We start from the raw sequence: 5,154 nt of genomic DNA on the forward strand, positions 1-5,154 counted from the left end.
AGGGCGACCTTAATAGGTTACCCTTAGTAGTAAGGGTGACCTATTAAGGTCAAACTTACTTAGAGTGACCTTAGCCAATCACCCTTAATAGGTTACCCTTAGTAAGGGTGACCTATTAAAGTCAAGCTTACTTAAGAGTGACCTTAGCCAATCGCCCTTAATAGGTTACCCTTAGTAAGGGTGACCTATTAAGGTCAAGCTTACTTAGAGTGATCTTAGCCAATCGCCCTTACTAAGGGCGACCTTAGCCAATCGTCTTTACTAAGGGTGACCTTAGTATGTCTCCCTAAGTAACGGCGACCCTAGCTAGTCGCCTTTACTAAGGGAGACGTCGCCCTTAGTAAGGGAAACCCTACTTAGGAGCGACGTGATTGCCCCTAAGTAAGGGGTGACTCTCTCTCTCTCTCTCTCTTGCCCCTCCCTCTTGCCCCCCACACTTGGGTACCTCCTCCCCCCCTCTCTCTCTCTCTCCTTTTTCTCCTCTTTCTCTCTCTTTGGCGCATGACCACCTCCTCTCTCTCCTCTCTCCTTTCTAAAAGCAATGGCCACTCTCTTTCCCCCTCTTTTCTATAAGCAAACCTTGCCTCCTTTCTCTCCCCTCTCTCTTCTAAAATCAAACTTTGCTTCCTTCACTCTCCTCCCTCTCTTTTGCTAAACCCTAAATGCTTGTCTTATCTCCCCTCTTTATCCCCTCCCTCTTTGTCTCTTCCTCCCCTCTATTTACTAAGAGCTCTCTCCCCTCTTTCCTTTCAACCTCTTTGCCAGTTGCCCTTGCTTTCTTCCTTCTTATTTCTTTCCTTCCTCTATATTTCTCCCTTTATAACTTTCCCTTGCCTCTCTCTTCTTGATCTTCTCCTTATTTATCACTTTCGCTCCATGTCCTCTATTCTTTCTCTTTAACTCTCCTTCCCTTCTATTTTCTTTATCTATTTCCTACTCTCTCTTTCACTCCCTCCTCTCCTCTCCCTCTTTTTTCTCATCTCTTTCTTTTTCTCATTTCTCTTCTACTCTCCCTCTTTTCTCCTCAGTATGGCACCTTCTCAACTCGAAAGAGGGACACAGGTGTTGGCACTATGTTACATATGAAAGTAGTTGTTGGCACCATGTTATATGTAAACTCCAATGTTGGTATCATGTATGGAGTTCCTTTACCGTATGGATATGTCGGCGTATCAATTGAAGATGTTAAAGACATGCAATTAAGCAACCTCATCGTCCTCATCACATTGAGGAATGTCCTGCACAAGGTTAGATGCATCCAAGGATTCTCCCTGGCAAGCTCATCATCTTCATCATATTGAGGAATGTCCTGCACAAGGTTAGATGCATCCAAGGATTCTCCTTGGCTTTATTGGCCACTTTGACCTCCTCTTCCTCTTTGTGGGATGTGGATGTAATCCACATCAACCAACTCTATATGGTCAATATCAGAATCAAACAAAACATACTTTTGCTCTAAAGTGCTAATAGTTTCTCCACAAAAATTACATGTCTTTTTCTTTTTTCCCATTTTGATTGACGGTAATCCGAGAGTTGGATGAGTGTATGACTCCTTAATATGAAGAAATGAGAGAGAATAAATGGAAAGATATCATACTTGAATCATCTTGAAAGGTCAAGTGGAAGGGGAAAAAGTGCCCATATAAAAGCATTAGAAAAATCCATTAATAAAAAACACAATTGTATTGTATAATGACCTATGTCACTTACAGAGATTATAGCACAAAACATATGAATAATTTGAACCTAATTGCTGAAGATAATTTATAGAATATGTTGATATATATAACTTTTAGTTTTATAGCATAGCAATCCGATGCGTCTATGAAGAGTTTCGACCTTTGCAATGCTACCTAGTTGTGTAGAAATTTGCAGAACTATGTTCCTTCGACTATACCTATTTGCAACAAAAATAGCAAGAAATAAAAGCATATTTTTCACCTGACATCTAAAGATAAATTATATATTAGGTTGAGATCTACAACTTTTCTTTTAATAGCATAGCAATCTGATGCTTTAATGAAGAGTTATGATCTCCGTAATGCTGTCCATTTTGGTAGAAATTTACAAAACTGTAGATCTTTGATTGTACCTGCTTATAGAAAAAATAGCAAGAAATAGATGCATAGTTTTCACCTTACATTTGACCATAAGCTATAGACTAGGTTGCGATCTACATCTTTTCTTTTTACAACATAGCGATCCGATGCTTTTATGAAGATTTATGTCTCTTGCCAGATTATGCAATTTTTGAAAGAATGGGTTGGGACTGCATCTTCTCTATTTCTTCTTTCTACATCTTCCTCCTTAGAATAAGAATTTAGGCAAGGGAAATGGGAAAGCTACAAGCAAGATCAAGGTTTAGGAAAGAGATTCTAGGACTCTAGATTCAAGCGCACCAAAGTGTTAGCATGGGCTTGCTAACATGGTGAAAAACATATGCTTCTACACATAGCCATGGAGTACACATGTACACATGAGCATGGAGTAAGAGACATGGATCAAGAACAAGAAAAAGACACAAGAAAAACATCATAGTGTATTTCCCCTTAATTTGTATATAAGAGGGGCTTTATATAGCCATCCAACTATGTGACTCTTGGGATACCCATGTGACTATTGGGCTCCCATAACCTCCATAAGATCCTAACTCCCCACTAGCCCTCTTGTAACCACTTCTTGATATGACATCTTCTAATGACCAAATCCCACAACTCATTAGCCTAAGCTAGTGCTAGTAATGCTAGGGGGTGTTCACACCTATCAACATAAGGGTCCAATGATTGGACATGATGATCCCTAAAACTGATTTGGCAAACCTGACCCCTAAGTGATTTGGCAAGGTTTGCCAAATCACTACAACGTGAATAAGGGTCCAACAATTAGGCGTGACGACACCTATTGTGTTGTAGTGATTTGGAAAAGTTTCTAAATCACTATAGCACTAGCAGAAGCATTAGGGGAGAATTAGACTCTAAAGTTTCCAAATCACTACAACACTAGCAGAAGCATTAGGTGCACAATGTTGCCAATAATTGAACATGAAAATCCCTATCACATTGTAGTGATTTGGCAAATTTTCCAAATCACTACAACACTAACTAAAGCATTAGGAGAGAATTGGACTCAATTTCAAGCCTTTTTCTCTAGAGAGAGTAAGAGTTTGGACCAACAACAAGAAGAGAGCCCTAGGAAAACCAAAATAACTACAATGCAATAAGGGCCCAACATTTGTATATGACGACCCCTATTGTGTTGTGGTAGTGGATTGGCAAAGTTTCCAAATCACTACAATGCGATAAGGATCCAACAATTGGGCATGATGACCCCTATCACATTGAGTGATTTGGCAAAGTTTGCCAAATCACTACAATGTGATAAGGGTCCAACAATTGGACATGATGGCCTCTATCACATTGTAGTGATTTGGCAAAATTTCCAAATCACAAAGCTTTAGGGAAGAATGACTCCAAAGTTTCCAAATCACTACAATATTTGCAGAAGCATTAGGTGCATAATGTTACCAAAAGACTAGGAAAATAAAATTACTATAACGCGATAAAGGTCCAATAATTAGACATGATGGCCCCTATCACATTGTAGTGATTTGGCAAAGTTTCCACTACAACTCTGACGGAAGAATTAGAGGAGAATTATACTCAATTTTGGGCCTTTTTTCTCTAGAGAGAGAAAGAGTTTGGACCAACAGGAAGAGTGTTGAAAGGTCATGGCCTGGCCACCTACATCCTACATGTATAGAGTTCCAAGCAATGGGATCATATATAAGTAATAGAAGACTAGGGCCATTCCCATCCCTCCTCAACCAATTTTCATGGCTTGGAAGAGATTAGAGTGGTGGAGGTTAAGCACACAGTGGCATGAACACTACTAGGATGGGTGACCTCCCAAGAAGTGGCCCCCAATTTCCAATATGGCATCAGAGCCAGGGAGGGCATGTTGGGATGATGTTAACAGAGTTGGTCAACTTACCAATTCCTCTGGCACCGAGCTAAACGAAGGCCGAATACATGTATAATCGAATGGAAAAAGCTTGTTGACATGCCGGGTGTAATTCACAGGCCAAAAAGAAGGCTGTGTGGATCAATCCTAAGGGTACCAACTGTGACATCATTGCCAGTGCGAGAAGCCTTTGAGCCTCATATAATCAGAGCCTTTGGGTACCCCACATCCTGGTGGCCACCACTGAGAGGGAGGGTGTTGAAAGGACATGGCTTGGCCACCTACATTCCACATGCATAAAGTTCCAAGCAATGGTATCACTATAAGTAATAGAAGACTAGGGCTATTCTCATCCCTCCTCCACCAATCTTCATAGCTTGGAAAGGATTAGACCCCTGATGCACAAGAACAAGCAGAGCGACAGCTTCAAGATAAACTTTGTGCCACTAGAGAAGCTCTAGAAAAAGCAAAGGTATGTATATTTATTTTTTGTATATGAAGACAGTCCATGCCATGTTCATTGCCTCTTTGTCTGTGTTTATAGTCCGATTTAGACCACAAGAATGAGGCTACAGAGAAAGCAGGTGCTAGTACAACTTTCATGATGGGTGTGAAGTTAGAGAACTCTAGTACGATGATCATTACACAACCGCCAAAGATTCTTCTACATGAGGATATATGTTGATTGTGATGGAAAGTTGCCCAAGGTGCGGCCTTGGGTTTAGAGCGGCGGACCAGTCTATTGTTGGTTTGTTTATATTACCTTACAAGCATGTGGACCATGCATTTTTCTACTCTTATGTATGTGTTAACTGCAAGTGCATTGCAGTTGGTTGTAGCCAGGCCATACCCGAAGAAGCCAAAAAATGGTGGTAAGGATACCACTTGGTCATGCCATGCTTGAAAACAAAGGTAGCAACCTATACTCTTTAATTGGTTTTATTTGATTAGCACTACTGGCATTTGTTAATACCACCTTTAAGCACTTGCTATATGCCAGCCCACTTGCTGGCATTTGTTAATACCACCTTTAAGCACTTGCTATATGCCAGCCCATTTGAAACCAGTTGAAACCCATTTGCAGTGCTTCCAAGCCATTATAGTGTATGTCAATCTAGTGATTGAAAATCTATTGTTATGTTCCAAATATATAAACTGGTTGTCAGTGGACTCAAACTAATAGTCCAGAATCCT

This window comes from Cibotium barometz, chromosome 1, assembly GCF_041138505.1.
Source record: "Cibotium barometz isolate CiBa-2024 chromosome 1, ASM4113850v1, whole genome shotgun sequence".
NCBI lineage: Eukaryota > Viridiplantae > Streptophyta > Polypodiopsida > Cyatheales > Cibotiaceae > Cibotium > Cibotium barometz.